Source organism: Prionailurus bengalensis, chromosome F2 (assembly GCF_016509475.1).
Source record: "Prionailurus bengalensis isolate Pbe53 chromosome F2, Fcat_Pben_1.1_paternal_pri, whole genome shotgun sequence".
NCBI lineage: Eukaryota > Metazoa > Chordata > Mammalia > Carnivora > Felidae > Prionailurus > Prionailurus bengalensis.
In genome coordinates this window covers 72,095,019-72,113,047 of record NC_057353.1, presented here as the reverse complement: position 1 = coordinate 72,113,047, position 18,029 = coordinate 72,095,019, and the positions used below count along the sequence as shown (strand labels likewise).

The 18,029-nt window shown below is 39.1% G+C and overlaps 1 protein-coding gene across 11 annotated transcripts in view; it reads left to right on the top strand.

Moving 5' to 3' along the window:
- CYRIB (CYFIP related Rac1 interactor B) overlaps window positions 1-18,029 on the top strand; it is a 148,375-nt gene that overhangs the window by 94,160 nt on the left and 36,186 nt on the right. For 6 of the 11 annotated variants that reach the window (XM_043601761.1, XM_043601758.1, XM_043601757.1 and 3 more), the window contains one exon: window positions 703-741. The exons of 1 other annotated variant lie outside the window; for it this stretch is intronic. The gene's annotated coding sequence lies outside the window, so the exon portion shown is untranslated. Of the gene's footprint in view, window positions 1-702; window positions 742-949; window positions 969-18,029 lie in introns of all 11 variants that reach the window. 4 more of the 11 variants (XM_043601764.1, XM_043601766.1, XM_043601768.1 and 1 more) reach the window with 1 other exon arrangement.

The window sequence follows — 18,029 nt, the reverse complement described above, 5'->3', positions numbered from 1 at the left end:
CGAACTAAGCTAGTTTGCTGTAGCGGTTATAGTTGCTCTCAGTTGTAAAGTTAGAATAAGATCATTCTGAAGATTTGATTTTACCGAAAAATGTTTTAGGAGTTGAAATCGTAAAGTCATTCCTACAGAGGACTTCATGGTTCACTTGAGTTTTGCCTGATGTGCTTCTGTCAAGTAATAGGTTATGGTCATGGAATTATAAGGATCTTAGTACCTTTGGTAAAACTAATTTTTTTAATACATTGAAAGGAAGTGAACTTAAATTATGATAATAGTGTAGAAGTAGATCTCTTTGATCATTTTAGGCCCCTGTTGTAAGAATAAAGACAAATTACTAATTTTCTTCCCTTGCTGTCTCCTGCTTCATAAGCTATGATGAGCACTGTGTACTTCTCTTGACACAGATATTTAGTCCTTGAGTGTCTTGAGGGTGGCAGTTAGGGTGTCTCATCCAAACCTGTTGGTGTTTCCCAGGGCTTCACATAATGCCTCACTCTTAGTAGGTTCTCTGCAAACAGTTGTTGATTTAATTCAAGGAGATGCCTGTACATACATATACATACACACACATATGTGTATAGCATATTCATGTGATACGTGATGGCATTCATAAACCTTATTAAAGTTAGTTTTTTAAAATTAAACATGTTTTAAACTATAATAATTTTTTAGACTTTCTTTCTTTTTTCTTTCTTTAAACAGATAGAAGGACAAGAACAGAATCACCAGCACTGGCTGAAGGTAAATATGTCTTTGGGGGAAATGATAAATTCAGATACAAATGAAAGGTTATGATCTATGTAGAAAATTCCTTTGGCTAAACATAATTTAAGGAAGATGTTCTATATAATATTGAACTGCTAAAAATATCTTTAGGAAATACCCTATATTGTTTAGTTTCTTGGAACAGGAAGTAGGGAAAAGTAATTAGAACTTTTTTTTTTTACAGCTTTCTTTCAGTAGAAGAGGTATGTGTTTTTCTTTGAATTCCCTTTTAAGCCATTTTAGCTATCACCAGTATTGTTAATCAGGAAAGGTCTAACACATAATTCTGGTGGTTTATGTATATGTTAGAAAGGAAGAAGAAGTTTTTACACACTTTCTTAAATAAGAATTCTCCCTATTATTGGTTTTGGTCCTTTTGAAAAAGTCTTTGAAGTAAAGAACACATCAACAACAACAAAAAGTTACTGATACAGGGTTCTGAGTACTTAAACATTTTTAATCCTGTAATTGTTTTAATTATTACAAGTTAATAGGTATTTGAAAATGTCATTTTCTGTAGACATACTTTGTGTTATCAAGTGAAAATGATCAGCTTAAAATCTCTGTGCTCTTCCTAGTCATAAACAGAGATATTTACATTTCAAAACTTGCCTGTCATTTTACTAGAACTGATAAGACAGTTATCATGATGATCTTTTGGAATTGTAATTACCTCACCTACTCTGTATGTTACAGTGCAGGAGTTCTCAACCATTTTTTGTGCCATGGACCTCTGGTAATCTGGTGAAGCTTGTGAATCCCTTCCCAGAACAATGATTCTACAAATGATTCATGATTTTATGAAGTAAAATATATATGATGAAAAAAGAAATTAGTTATATTGAAGTACAGCTAGCAAGTACTAAAAATGCAAATTTTTGATAGAGTAATATGTATGCTTCTCACATTAGAGAGTGAGCTTTAGCAATAATTCTGTGAAATACTGTAGTTACAGTGATGAGTTTGCAATAATTATAGTATAATATGAAAGTACCTGTGATTTCTGTTGGTGACAAGTTCATAGGTATTTCTAACACTACTATACTTTGTTGCCTATAATCTTGATTGAAGGACTTGCAGAATTTCATATAGAGGTTAGTGAAAAGGTTCCCATCCAGACTCACAGGTCACTGAATTCTTTCTCTGGATCCCAGATTAAGAGCTCTTGTTAACAAAAAGTCAGCTAGACCTTTCTTTGTCCATCATATTTGAATACATGTAGTTTTTTATGTTCTATCTAAATAATCTTTTATTTATTTATTATTATTATTTTTTTACATTTATTTTTGAGAGACAGAGACAGAGCGTGAACAGGGGAGGGGCAGAGAGAGAGGGAGACACAGAATCCGAAGCAGGCTCCAGGCTCTGAGCTGTCAGCACAGAGCCCAACGTGGGGCTCGAACCCACGAACTGTGAGATCGTGACCTGAGCCGAAGTCGGACGCTTAACTGAGCCACCCAGGCGCCCCTCTAAATAATCTTTAAGAAGTAGAGTTACACCGTCTTGCAAAATATCCTAATGGTGTAGCCTAGAAGTTCTTGAAATAGTTTTGAAGAAACTTCTGTTTGCTGGTAAATAATCACAGAAACAGCATGTTCTGTGGAAAAGATAGTTGAAGATAAGTGGTAAGCCTTGGAGAGTGCCCACCTTCAGAGAATGCACATTCTGATTCAAGGAACATGAAATTAACACGTAGAAAATAAAATAATCGAGTTTGAGATGCCGAAAGTTTAACGAGAGAAACGTCCATAATTAAATTCCACAGGAAGGATGCAAATAGTGAGGTCTGATGCGTGTGTTACGGAAACACAAAAAAGGTCAAGACTTGTGAAAAGTCACCAAGTGTTTTACAGTTATCTCAGCAGTATGAACTGGACAGTGTTCAGGTGCCAGCCTAAGCTAGAAGAGCCCAGAATGGTGTCACTGAATTTGACAAATGGTTGTTCAGCACCTTGCAGCTGACTACAGATGGAGGGAATGGCAGATCTTTTGAAGCTTGGCTGAGAGCAGAAATGGCGCCATTACTTGTCTCGAAGGCGACATGTTGGGGCATCTGACTATGGGGTATTTTTTGGTAGATTTGTTCTGTCAGTGTGATCTGCTGATGCCGTATTTTAAATACGTCCCTAAAGCCTGCACTGTCCAGGTCATTGGATTAAGCCCCACTTTTTAAGAACTGATTTGCCGCTTTTGCCAAGTCACCAAGTTTCTATAGTCCTCAGTTTCTTTCTATAAAAGTAGAGAACTGAGCTACATGATTTCAAGTCCTGTCACGAGCCCTATATTCGGGGCTGATTTTCTACCTTTTCTCATACCGCTCACTTCCTTCCTCTTTTTCCCTACCAGCAATGTTCGAAATATGGTAAAAATACTCAGAATTGTTAACTGATTTGAGCTCTGATTTATATAAATATTGCCTTAGTAAAAACTGTGCGAAACCTTAAATCTGTAATTATTAGGTAACATACTTAGTTCAAAAACATTTTTTTAAATTTTTTTTAATGTTTTATTTATTTTTGAGACAGAGAGAGACAGAGCATGAGCAGGGGAGGGGCAGAGAGAGAGGGGGACACAGAATCCGAAGCAGGCTCCAGGCTCTGAGCCGTCAGCACAGAGCCCGAGTCAGGGCTCGAACTCACGGACCGTGAGATCATGACCTGAGCCGAAGTCGGACGCTTAACCGACTGAGCCACCCAGGTGCCCCTCAAAAACATTTTTATGATGTATACATTCTGCATTTTGGTCTGCTGGATTCTTTTTCGTATTATAGGAGATATGTATTGTAGGAGATATAAATGTAGAAAGATTATTCAAGTACATATCTTTAAGATGATACGATTACCAAAAAGAAAATTTGTATTTTGTTTTTGTATTCTGTTTGATTATGATGAGCCTGGAGGAGTTATATTTAAGCAAATCATTTTAATTGAAGTTCAGGAACAAGGGAAACATTTGTGCCCTCCTGTAGTTTCACTGTACTAAATTCCTTTAGCATGCCAGGCTCAAACAGAAAGACCTGACAAATGGTAGGGAAATATGTAAGGACATTTCTTAGCATCTGTCATCTTTCTCTAGTCATCATAGTTTTTTCTTAAAATTTTTTTTCTGTGAGAATTTTATTCCTGACTTAGAAATGTTAGTACTAGTATTGAATTAATTTCTTTCTGGAACACTTAATATTTTCCTTCACTCTTTTTGGATGAATTGTGTGTATTTTCATTTGTGACTAAGCAATATGGCCAAATGGTTAAGAGAACTGCTAGAAGACAGATTTGCCTGAGTAAGAATTCCAGCTTCGTTGTTTACTGATTTGTTGACCTTGAGAAAGTTATTTAATCCTTTGACCTTCAGGTTGCTCAGAAGTAAAATGAGGATCGAAGTGCTAGACAACCTGAAAAGTGGTTGAGGATTCTGTAAGATACTACTGTGTGTGTATTACTTGGCATCGTGTGTGGCACACAGAAAGGCCTGTCACTGGCTTTTACTGTCATTTGGTCCTGATAGCAAGGTGCTGGGTGGGGCAAAATGGTCTTGTTGCCCTTTGTTCCTTCAGTCTGTAATGTTTAAGAAGGTCCTTTCTGATGAGTATTCCTAAATATCTCCATTTAAACTTTATTCTCTTTCAGAAGCTCAGTCCTTACAATTGCTAGACAGGAGAATACCTTGTTAGTAACTTTTTGCCTATGTGAGTGTATGTATATTGTCTAATGGGTAACTTTCTTTTGACCTCAGTTTAACATGTTTTCAGATATTTCAGATAGTTGCTGGGTTGTCATGTGGCACATGGACTGACTGTTTAGTTCTCAGAGGCCAGTGAGAACCGGGACTGATGAGGAGAGATTAACAAATGGGCGAATATCAGCTTTAAGACAAGTTTTGTGTGATTCTTTGCAGGATTCATGTTGGATTAATTGTGTATTATTTAATCATCGGCCGAAGTTTCTAAAAAAGTTTCTAAAAATTGAAATCTAAAATTTGAGTCATTTGAAAATCCAATGAGTGACTCTGGGTGTGGTCACGTAGAGTGAAATATTGAAGCAGGGGCTGCTTGGCTGCTTGGCACAGATGTTGTAGAATACGTTCATACCAAGTGTAAGTGCTTGAGTTTGAGTTTCCATTTTAGCACCTGTTGTATTTAGTTTGGGCCGCTATAACAAAATACAGTAAACTAGATGGCTTACAAATAACAAATTTATTTCCCACAGTTCTGGAGGCTGGAAGTCCCAAGGTCACACTTCCAGCATAGTTGGGTCCTAGTGAGGCGTGCTTCCCGGTTCATACATAGCTGTCTTCTTCCTGTGTCCTCACATGGTAGAAAGAAAGCAAGGGAGCTTTTGGGGGTCTGTTTTATGAGGACATTAATTCCATTCATGAGGCTTTCACACTGATGACCTAATCACCTCTCAAAGGGTTTAATCACATTGGGCGTTAGGATTTCAACATACAAATTTTAAGGAGACACAAACATTTATGTTCTTTTATACTTTTCTGTAGAACAGAAAGAGCTGGTATATAAAATAGGCTCGATAGCAAAACCAGACAAGAAGAGAAAAAAATTATAGGTCAGTCTTATTTATGAAATAATCCAAAGTGAAATATTAAACCAAATCTAAAAATACATTTTTTTAATTAAAAAAACTTTATTTAATGTTTATTTTTGAGAGAGATTGCGAGAGAGAGAGAGAGAGAGAGAGAGAGAGAGAGAGAGACTGTGCGAGTGGGGGAGGGGCAGAGAGAGAGAGGGAGACACAGAATCCGAAGCAGGCTCCAGGCTCCGAGCCGTCAGCACAGAGCCCGACGTGGGGCTCGAACTCATGAACTGCGAGAACATGACCTGAGCTGAAGTCAGATGCTTAACCGACTGAGCCACCTAGGCACCCCAGAATACATTTATTTTTTAATGACTGTATAGATTTGGTCCCAGGAAAGCAAGGATGGTTTAGCATGGAAAAATGTATTCATTTGGGGGAACCTGGGTGGCTAAGTCGGTTGAGTGTGCAACTTTGGCTCAGGTAATGATTTCACGGTTCGTGAGTTGGAGCCCTGCATCGGACTCACAGCTATCAACGTGGAGCCCACTTTGGATCCTCTGTCCCCCTAGCTCTCTGCTCCTCCCTGCTCATGCACACTTACTTTCTCTCTCTCTCTCTCTCTCTCTCTCTCTCTCTCTCTTTCTCTCTCTCTCTCTCTCTCTCAAATAAATATTAAAAAAATGCATTCATGGAATCTTATGTTTTATAATCTCATATTCATAGATTAAATGAAAAAAATGGTTATTAGTATTATAAAGATGGAAGTTCTGCCTTGGAATGGTGTGTGTATTTGTGTGTGTGTATTTAATGCAAAATCAAGTCAAAATCCCATTAAGATTTTTGTAGAACTTGACAGTTACATGGGTGAATAAAAGGCCAAGAATAGCTAAGGCAGTTTTGCAGGAATCACTAGTTAAATGATCAACATAGACCTCAAGGAAAAGTGGATTACATGTGACAAAATGGTATCATAAACAAAGTTAAGACTGGGACACTGCGACATTGCAGACTAGAAGAAGATATTTGCGGTGTGTTTAGGCTTCAAAAGGTTAGTATCCAGAGTTCCTATCTAGAATTCCTAAAGCCCACCTGGAGGGGAAGGAAGGGTGTGAGTTCAGAAAACATACCACCCTGGGAATTTCAAACAGGAAATGAATTAATTTTAAAGTTTATTTATCTGTTTTGAGAGAGAGAGAGAACATACAGATGGGAAAGGAGAGAAAGAATCCCAAGCAGGCTCTATGCTGAGTGGGGCTCCATCTCACAACTGTGAGATCATGACCTCAGCCAAAATCGAGAGTTTGTTGTTTAACTGACTGAGCCACCCAAGTGCCAGCCAGGCGCCCCTAAACAGGGAATTTAATACAGAGGATTGGTTACGAAGGTATTAGACTAGAGGAGCAGAGGGGAAGAGGAGACAGGGACAAAGAAAAGATGGGTGGTGGTACTGCCGCCAGAGATGAGCCGCTACCACTGCTCGACTGGAACCCACAGACTGCACTTGCTTCTGCCTCTGATCGGGGCAGTGCATACTGGCCCCACCTCATCTGACTGTTCTTAGAGCAGCTGCTGGTCTGTCCCACCCAGAGACAGGGAAGCTTCTTTCTCGGTCCTGCTTTCTCACCCTCTAGTGCCTCTTCCTGACGTAACCTCACAGCTGGCAAGGATGTTATTTACAGATGCTAAGCCCAGCAGTACAGAGTCCGGTGTATAGAAAGGTAGGTGTGGGAGAGATACTGGAAAAATAAATGCTACAAGTTGCAAAGAATGTGAATATACATTTTACAGATGGCCTGTAAACATAGAGATATAGGCACATTTTTACTGGTAATCAAGAAAATATAAATTAAAACATCAGTGAGACATTTCACAATTTAAAGTTTGAAGCTTGAGGTTTTGGAGGATGGGAGAGAAGAAAATCTTTACTAGTGGAACAGTGAATTGGTAGAAGTACTTTGGAGAGCAGTTTGGCACAATATAGTCAAGTTATGGTTGCGTTTTAATTTCCAGACTGCCGTCCAGTGGAAACTCTTGTACACGGGCCCAAGTATATACAAGTGTATGTAGTGTGTGAAAGGATATGTGTGTAAAGCATTCTTTGTTATTAGAGAAAAACTGAGAAGTCACTGTTCCTCAAAAAGGCTTCATTGACCTGTGGAATGGTGTATGTCAATAAGTGAACGTGGATAACACCATTGGGTGTGAGAGGTGGATTTTAAAGGAATATGTACAATATAGCATTTACGAACATTGAAAAGCAGAACAGTGCTGTTTGTTTATGAATGTGTACCTTCACAGTAAAAGTTTTAAAATACGTTTGGAAAGGAAGCATACTTTTAAGATTACCTTTAGGAGATGGAGGAGAGGAAAGTTGGTTGGGGAAGGTTGGGAGGTTAAGTAGTGCCCAAAAATGTAGGGAGGTCTCTGAAGCAAATCTGGCAAAATGTCATTGCTTTAATCTGAGTGGTAGAGGGAGGTGGGTGGGGATGGGCTACATGGGTGATGGGCATTAAAGAAGGCACTTGTTGTGATGAGCATTGGGTGTTACCTGTATGTGATGGGTCACTAAATTCCTCTGAAAACAATATTACACTGTATGTTAGCTAACTAGAATTTAAATAACAATTTGAAAAGAAAAAAAAGCTGTTCAGTCATCAGTGTAGCATACAGACAGACAGACACACACACACACACAATCTGGGTGGTACAATATGTGGATACATTTTTTTATGTTTAAATTATTTTCTAATTTAAAGAAATAGAAAACAAGAAGGACTTAAGAACCAGTCCTTCTGGGGAGCCTTTGGTTAGGTGTTCCTTTTTCTGTATGTTCATCGTGGTGTTTGCATGCTTCTGTATAAAAGTATGTCATACCATCTTGTCTGGTTTCGTACACTTGTCTGTGAGTTCCTCAGTGCCAAATCTTCAGTATCTGTCCCAGTAATTGGCAGACAGGAGCTAAGGAAAGGTTGTTTGGTTTAAAACAGCAGCAGCCACCAGCAGTCGCTGTAAACACTGACTACCTGTTGAAGTGTGCAAGGTGCTACGGTTTTTATTTAATGGCTCATCCAGGGGCCCCTGGGTGGCTCAGTCGGTTAAGCGTCCGACTTCAGCTCAGGTCATGATCTCACGGTTCGTGAGTTTGAGCCCCGCGTCGGGCTCTGTGCTGACAGCTCAGAGTCTGGAGCCTGCTTGGGATTCTGTGTCTCCCTCTCTCTCTCTCTCTCTCTGCCCATCCTCGACACGCGACCTGTCTCTCTTTGCCTCTCAAAAATATATAAAACATTAAAAAAAAATGGCTCATCCATGCATCATTGCATGTGTATTGGAAAGATTTCAGGCACCTGAATTCCAATCCATTCGTTTTTTGGGAGCACCTTTTTTTTGTTGTTGTTTTGTTTTTAATTTTTTTTAAATGTTTGTTTATTTTTGAGAGAGACAGAGATAGAATGCGAGTGGGTTAGGGGCAGAGAGAGAGAGAGGGAGACACAGAATCCAAAGCAGGCTCCAGGCTCTGAGCTGTCAGCCCAGAGCCCGACGCGGAGCTCGAACCCACGAGCTGTGAGATCAGGACCTGAGCCGAAGTCGGACGCTCAACTGACTGAGCCACCCAGGCGCCCCTGGGAGCACCTTTGAATGAGTCATATGTGTTCTTTGAGCATTAGTGACTTTACATTAAAACATTTTTAAAATTACTGATACATATAAAAGAATACTTTTATTTGTAAATGTGGAAGCCTAAGAGACTCCCCTGAATCCACCAGTAATTGAGGAACTGAAATGTTACCCACGCCTTGGAAGTTGCCTGGTCCTATGGGCTTGTTTCTCCCCAGAGATAACCAGTATTTAAAATTTCATGTTTATCATTCTCTCGAATTTTAAATATATATTTTACCTTACATGTGTATATAATTTTTCGTGGATTTCAAAATAGTGGTACACTTTAAGAAAGTGAGTTGACGATACTGTTTTTTTGTCTGAGGACCATATTTTTTCAAGAAAAACCTTCATAATAAATCCTTGTAGGTAATCTTGAGTTTCAGTGTTTTTGTTTTTTGTTTTTTTCGTGTTCCCATCACCATTCTGTAAATTTCTTAAACTACTTGGAACTTTGTATCAGTCCTCTCATACCCTGTCTGTACCTGAGGCCAGACATTGTAGCAGGAAGCATTTCTTTTCAGTCTACACCTCAGGCAGTAATTTGCATTGGTGGTTTAATTATTAATGGCTGGAAGCATGGAAGAGTACTATTACTAGTAATCTCTGAATCAAGCTCAAAGATGCCGTGACAATCTGATGTAATATTAATTTATCATGGTTCACTTCCATTTAGGGAGCAGTGTTGGTCTCCTGATTTACTGTGTTTATTGCATATAGCCAGTCATACTAGTGAGTCTTTTATTTAAAATAGTGTAAATGAGAGTTTTCGTTTTAAAATAATACTAAATCTAAGTGTATCCACTAGATGTCAGCATTAGGAAAGATGCAGTGTAACATATGTAGAGTCCTAGCCAGAGCAATGGGAAAGATTCAGTCTAACAAGTACTGTGTGAAGTCATGTATTTTGTGAGAGAGTCAAGACTAGAAATCAGTTGTCCCAATTTCAGTTCAGTTGTACATTTATGTTACGTTTCTTTAAGGCAAGTAACTTCTCTCCATGTAATTACTAGACTAATGTATTGCTCTTGACGTGTGCTAGGGATTTATGGTGAGATTTTAGTACTTCTCTGGTGGTATTATGGCTGGGCACCTAGTAATACCTGAATCCTGCTTCTCCTCCTTTACATTTTACAAAGGAAGGAGAGTCAAAGGATCACTTTATTAATAGCTACACACTAGTACCTGATGATGATTAGATATTGTTGGTAAAGGTAAGGACTAAGCTACTCTCTACAACTTCCTCTGTACCAGTCAGATTTCAACCAGGATAGCAGAAACCGTGCTAGGTATTTTTAAAAGGGATTTAACGTAAGGATTTATTTACACAAATGTTGGAAGCCTGAGCAAAAAGAGGATGCTGAGGTGTGCGTGTTTTTACTCACAACACTACTGACATTAATTCTGAACTGTTTTTCAAAACCACTTCTGATACCAAATGTGTGGGGCTTTTTCCCCCCATGCCAGCCAATTCTCCCAACTCCCCAGACACCAACTGGGTGTCCTGCAGTTCATTTTGATTCTGACTCGATGTAGAGTTGGTGTACAGACTTCTCAGGGTAAGGGCTTCATCCTACAAGACTCCGTTCCACTCCAGATGCCATTCACAAGTCTTCAGTCTCCTTTACTTCTGACCATCCAGCTGTAAAAGGTGGTAGGGGTTCCTGTGACTCCTTCCTCAGTTTGATAATTTGCTATAATGGCTCACAGAACGCAGAAAAACACTTTACTTATACTAGTACCAGTTTATTATAAAGGACTTTATAAAGGGTACAAGTGAACAGCCAGGTGAAGAGGTACATAGGATGAGGTCTGGAAGTGCCCTGAACATAGGGGCTTCTGTCCCCATGCAGTTGGAATATGTTTCCTTCCCATGTGGATGCGTTTACTAGCTTGGAATTTCCTCAGACTCCATGATTTAGGGGTTTTAATGGAGGTCCCATTATGTAGGCATGACTGATTATAAATCATTGGCCATTGGTGATCAATCCAATCTCCAGTCCCTCTCCCCTCACCAGAGGTCAGGAGATAAGGCTGAAACCTGAGTATACCTTGTCTTTCTGGCATCCAGCCCTAGTCTTAAAGCTGTCTGGGGGACTCATTAAAATAAGAGATGCTTCTGTCACTCCCGAAGTCCCAAGGGATTTAGGAGCTCTAGGTTAGGCATGGGGGAGGGGGCGGTAAAGACCAAATATGTATTAAGTTGCATGAGGTAACTAAGATATTAATGGTAACCGCAGGAAGCAACTGTCAATTCTGGAGCTGGGGGAAAAGAAGGGATGAGGTAGGTTAGGCAGAATTTTGGAGCTTGAAGGAGGAACTCCATAAGGCTGGAAGCTCAGACCTCTTGGAGGGGGCCAGGCACTGTAAGGCATTCCCCAGGAAGCTAGAGCCTAGAGCCAAATGGAGCTTTTGATGACAGGAAATGCTGACAGAACTTGAGAAACAAAAGAGAAACCTTCTTTTTTTAGTTTTATTTAAGTAATCTACCCAACGTGGGGCTTGAACACAGGACCCTGAGATCAAGAGTCGCATGCTCTTCTGATTGAGCTAGCCAGGTGCCCCAAAAGAGGGACCTTCTTTCTTCCCACCTTCCAATTTCCTTATAGCTGATGGGGCCCAGTGAGAAGCCAGGTAACAAAGTAGTCTAAGAAATACAGTCTTCAGCTTCTTAGTCCTAACATTAAAAGCAGATTATAGAAGGATGGGCTTGGGGGTGAGAGTAAATTAACTGTCACAGTCAACCTTTTTGACTACACAGTATTCATATGTCTTTGCTGATTTAAGTACAGGGCCACCGTTTTCATGCTTTCACAATTTGAGTTCTTGGATTGCTCATGCTCAGATAGTCTTAGGAATACAAGTGATAGGGAAAAACCCTGTGAATACAGAGTCCCAGAGGGACTGCTCAGTCTACATATTTTATCAAGTGTGGTAGAACCAGGAGTGGGAGAGAGCTGAAGTCCTGGGAGCTTAGGTTCTGCTTAAACGTGTTTACCGCGTAAAGATCAGAACACAACAGGGACAAGAGAAAAAGGAAAGTCTTGGCTTTGCCATTTATTGAACAAATACTTGTTGCTCAGACATCATCATTGTGCTAGAACAATGAACGAACCTGTTTAGCAGCTTCTCGTTGGAGAGAAGGGGGGAAAGAAAGAAATCGGGAGACAAAGGTCCGAGACGGTTCCGGTGTGATGTGCATTTGTAGTGCAATCACTAGAGCAGATAGTATAATGTCAGGATAATTATTATAGATGCTTTATCGTTAGGCTCGTTTGAGTTTTTTCTCTCCATTTTGATGGCACTCAGCTAACCATTGGTTTCCCACCAGTACAATCAACCGCTGTGTTCCTAATGTGAGTTGCAGCCATGTTAGAAGCTAAGAAGGAATTGTGATTATAACTCTCCTTTAAATTATTGTGTACCTAACTCATCCTTCAAATAAAGAAATGCCACTGGATCCCACCTGTTTACAGTTCTTAAATTAATTCAGTAGGTGTTTATTGGATATTTATTCTGTGCTGTGTTGAAGATTTACTTTGTATGCTTTTATTGTAGATGCACCAAATACATGTTTGGCCAATAAGGTCAATATTCAGCGAAAGCCAAAGCCAGAAATCATCATAAAACACACATCTGGCGTATATTAAATGGAAATTTATCAAAATGTTAATTATTACGATGTTAACTAATTTTAACAGAGTTTTAAAGTTTGACATACTGAAAATATTTTGTTCTTATACTGTTGTTAACTGCTAGATTACTCCTGGAGTCACTCTACTGTTCGTTTGCAATATTAAATCAACATTTGCTTTCAAATGGTGATGTCGTTTCATAGAAGGAGTTGTGCAAGCAAGACTTGGTGCAGTATTTGAAGGGGATGGTGCCTGCATATTTTTAGAAGCAGATGTGCAAAGTGAAATTGTTGATACCATTTGAAATTTTTTGAAGTCTGCTATTTTAGCTTGTACTTGCTGCTTTATGCAATCACTTGAGAAATGTTTGTCATTAAACCTTAGATCCAGAAATCTGGCATTGGAGTTTGGTAACTGACTTGCAGGATAGCAAAACTGTGAATTTCTACCTGCCTTTCAACTTTGCATTCACCTAATTGTAACGTTTTCTATGTAGTGGATTGATTAGAAGGATCATTCCAGCATATGTCCTATATTTTTGTAATTAGTAGTTTGTAATTACTCTCTGTATTTTGTAATTACTCTGTAAGAGCCTGACAATTTAGTTATTGTTTAAACGGGTTCCAGCAGGTGAATTACTTTATCTGAAAGAACTATTGCTTATTAGTAATTTTGTTTCTGTTGGCAGTGTTATTCAGAGTGCAATATTAATTTTTTCTAATGTTAAAGTAGATTTTTTTTAACATAAACTTAGGTGCTTGATTGAGTGTATGACAAAACAACTCCCCAGTCTCCTGTATATCTGGTGGTTTGTTTTTGGAGAATTATGAAAGTGATTTACTATATTTTTGCTTATGCAAAATACATTTTGTTATATGGTGTTATAATTAGTTTCTGAACACGCAGCTGAAGAGTGTGAACAAAGCTCAAGTTTGGGATTCCTTAGCTACTCTTGGCCTCCATTCATCATATGTGTGCCACTGTCAGTGAAAATTTGACCATATTTTTCATTACTGATTTTCCATTCTGTTAATATTTCTTTAAATTCGTGGTACATGTTTTATGAGAACCAGAAATTTCTTGGCAGACAAAGCCAAAGTGTGGCTGAATTCCACATTAACCCACTATCTTGTCAATTTTAAAGGCTTCCCGTTGTTTCTACAGATCTAAATGTCTTGATGATACAGAGAAATAGCATATGTAATATTAAACAATGTTTTTATGCACAACAGAATATAATTCAGCACCATTTTATAGTACTGTATTTTCTCGAAGACCTTTTTGCCTAGGATTCAGAGCTTGGGTAAATACAAGAAGTTCTTCGTCTTCAACACTAGAAGTGGTTGGCAGTTTATAGTTACTGTTTGATAAGTTTTTCCCCATTCACACACTTTTAGTCACTGTAAATTGGAAGATACGGAATTCTATTAAAGCATTCTTACAAAATCTGTTGTGAAGGTTTTTTTTTAGAGAGAACAAAGTATGTTTTTCAGTATCTCCTTTTTCTCTAACACTTTATCATATTTCTTTGTGTTCTTTGTTCACTTATCTGTGTTGACGATGAAAATGGATGTTGGGCTGATATTGGAGTTTGTCCTCCTTGTAAAATTTTGACAGAGCAGGATTGACACTCTTGTTTTTAATTCTTTCTCAGATTTGAAGAATTCCCAAATAGGACTTTTGGGGGAAGACTTAATGGTTTAAAAAGGAAGCTAAATACTTAAACCACATTTTCCAAGCTTTTTTTTTTTTTTTTTTCTTTTCCTTTAATGTTACGAATGCTCCTCAATTTTCCAAAGATGAGAACTATGATATAGGCTGGTCTCCATTTTTACTCTGGAGCCATATTTATGGTTCTGGGAGGATATTATGTTTTTGCTTTGTTATTTGGGCATACTGTAGACTTTCTGGATACTCATGTATACTCCTATCACTTTATTTCTCTGATATTTAACATTTCAAAAATTCTTATTAGTTGCACAGAAGCCTACTGGCTTTTACTGAGAGAGAGAGAGACAGACTTCATTGATCTGACTAGGAAAACATGTGCTCTTTCTAAATTCCCAGGCCTTTTCTTTTCTTGTCAGTTTTCAGTTGTATTTATTTTGCTTTTTCCTCTCCCCTTCTTGGAACACTTCTGAAACTTCACAGACTTTTAGTTTTCTGTGTTTTTGCAGTCAGTCATTCATTCATTCATCAAATGTCTATACTACGTACAACATCCCCGAGCGTTCCAGGTGCTGGGGGTGGAGTGGTGTTACAGCAGATCCCCTGCCTTCTTAAAAGTGCACCTTGCAGTGCAGGCAGCAAGTAGATAAAGGTAGAAATACGTGATAGACGTATGGTTGGTGATAAACACTGGTTTGGGAAGAGGAAGCCATACTACAGATGGGCTAGTCAAGGAAGGCCTCTCTGAGGTGGTCTAATTAAGCAGTGACCTCAGTGAAGTATGGTAGTTTGTCGCTTGAAGGTCCGTGGACAGAACGTTCCAGCTAGGGAAAAAGGTACAGAGCCTCCAAAGGAGAGAAATCTTGTTGCATTAGAGAAACAGCAACAGGCTGTTGTGAAGAACAATGGGAGGTGAGGCCAGAGGACGTCGGACAGATCATGTAGGGTTTTGTAGGGCCTCGTAAGAAGTTTGGATTTTATTCTGAGTGTGTCAGTAAGCCATTGCATGTTTTTGAGCAGAGAAGGTATGTGGTTGATTTATATTTTTAAGAGATTGCTTTGCCTCTTGTAACAAAAACAGATTGTAATAGGACGCAAAAGTAGAAGCAGGCTTTTGAAATAATCCTGACAAGAGGTGATGGTGGCAAGAAGAAGGCTAGAATAGCAGCGAACGAGGTAAGATGGGGTGTCTTTTAAACTGATGAGAAAAGTGTACTGACGAGGAGGAGGGAGAGTCAGTTATGTCAGGCGGTGCTGACAGAGGAAGTAAGGTGAGGTCTTGAGAATTGACCATTGGGGTTAGTAACATGCGGTTCATTTGATGACCTTGCCAGAACGATTTTGTTGGTGTATGGTTGGGCAGAAGCCAGGTTGGAGAGAGGGGGCTTAACAGAGATGGAGAGAGATACAAGATGATGAGTGCAAGCCACTCTCTTGAGGAATTTTGTTGCAAAAAGAAGCAAGGGGTAGGGTGGGAACTGGTGAGGGAAGCACAGTCAAGGTAAGTTTTTGTTTTGTTTAAGATAGAAGTAACTACCGATGCCAAAGGGAAAGGGATGGAAAAAGAAAAGCCATAAAGTACGAAAGAAACTCAGGAAAAATGGGTTGTTCTAAATGTTAGACGAAGAAAGTATTTCAGGAAGACGTGTGACAGACTGGGTCAAAGGCTATTAAGAGATCCAGTAAGTTGAAGTGTGAGAATTGCCCTTTGGATTTAGCCGGATGCAGGTTTCTGTGACCTTGACAGGGACCAGCTTCTTTGTATTGGTGGGAATAAAAGCCAGATTGGAATGAGCTGAAAGAGGGGAGGTAAAAAGTAGAAGGCAGTAACTATAGGTAGCTTACGTGGCAAGTTCTTGCTGTAACGACAGCCAAGGGGGTGCGCCTGGGTGGCTCAGTCAGTAAAGCATCCAACTCTTGATTTCGGCTCAGGTCATGATCTCATAGTTCATGAGTTCAAGCCCCGTCGGGCTCTGCACTGACGGTGCGGAGCCTGTGTGGGAATGAATCTCTCTGTCCCTGTCTCCCAGCCCCTCCCCTGCTTGCTCTCACTCAAAAAATAAATAAGCAAACTTAAAAATAAATGAATAAAAAAAGGAGGACAGGCAAGATGATGTAGAGGAGACGTGAAGCCTTGTAGAACCAGGTTGTGTCTCAGGAACAGGTGCGGAGGGTAGACTGGTTATTGATGAAGAAAGGGTGGTAGAAAGAACAGTAGAGGATTTTCTTTCTTTTTTCTGTAAACAATGTAGTGAGGTCATGTCTTGCATGTGAGGACGGAGGATAGATTGTTAGAGGTTTGAGATGAAAAATCAAGCCTTGTGGAACGGTCACCTGGTCAAGTGGGAGAGTAGGTTGATTGGAGATGCATAGTAGGATTATGGGGCGGAACTGAGGCTGTGCTTCGTGTTAGTGGCCATATGTTTAAAGTAGAGGTTCTTCACTGGGGCAATTCTGCCCCCAGGAGGTATTTGGCAACATCTGGAGGTATTGTTGGTTATTACAACCGGGTGCTGGGGTGATACAGTTATCTAGTGCGTAGAGGCCTTCAATGCCGCTACACATCCTACAGTGCCCAGGACAGCCCCACAGCGAAGAATTCTGTGGTTTAAATGTTAACAATGCCAAATTGAAGAAATCCTCATTTATAGGGATGCTAAGCAGTACATTTGTGAGCTTTTCTTTTTTCTCATCCCTCACCCAGGTATACGAAGTTTATAAAGTGGATGTGAAGGAGACTGACACTAAGCGAATAGAGTAATTCAGATTGTGTTCAGTATGCTGAAGGAAGAAGTTAGGTGATGTGATAGAAGGTAATGAGATGTAGTGGTAAACTTCTATGCAAAAAGATGGCAGACAAAAACTAGTCCGAAGAGGGGACATTTGAGGGGCCTGAAGAATGGAAAAAAAAAAAAAAAAAAAAGCCAGCCATGGGAAAATCTTTGCAACTAGCATTCTAGGCAGAAGAGAGCATTATAAAGCCCCCCTGAGCTCAAAAGGGTAAATGAAGCAACAACATCTCTTAGGAATTTTGTAGAAAGGGAGGCGATAGTGTATTAACATACAGTTGTGTTTCTGTTGGCTTCTCTAATTAAAGAAGCTTCTTTTCAAATGTTTTACGGGAAAATGATCTAATGTATTTATTAAGTGCCTTTCATGAGCTCAAAAATACATTCCACAGACTTTAGGCCCAGAAGAGCAAGTTCCTTTCCAGATAATTCACGAACTTTGAAGCAGACCTGTAACATAAAAGCTCCTAGTCGCAGAATTTTACCAGAAATACTGTGAACACTTGAAGTAACCTGGATCTGGTGTCTGTGTGTTAAATTTCTTTTTAGCTTTTTAGTAAATGCTTATAATATTTAGTTTAATCCAGGGATTACAATACAAGTAATTTGAAAGAGAATCTTTAGATTTTTCCTTCTAAATTCAGATGTTGTAAGATTTATAGTTTATTATTTTAAATTATAATATTCATTATTTACTTTGAAATTGTGCTTCTGAAGTATATCAAATGTTTTGGCCCAAGTTTTATATAATCTGAAAAATCTTTTATATCTTTTAGTATCTCTTTGTCACATTCATTTGTTAATCTGAAACTTAGAAATGTTATTAGAACTTTTTTAGATGTAAATGATGGAAACCCACCTCAACTAAACAGGTAAAAAAGGAAATTGATTGAAAGAACTTAGGATATCTTAAAACCAGAGGAAAATCCAGCAGCTAAACTGAGGGAAGTGACAGCTAGAATTCAGGAACAAGTAGAGATAGA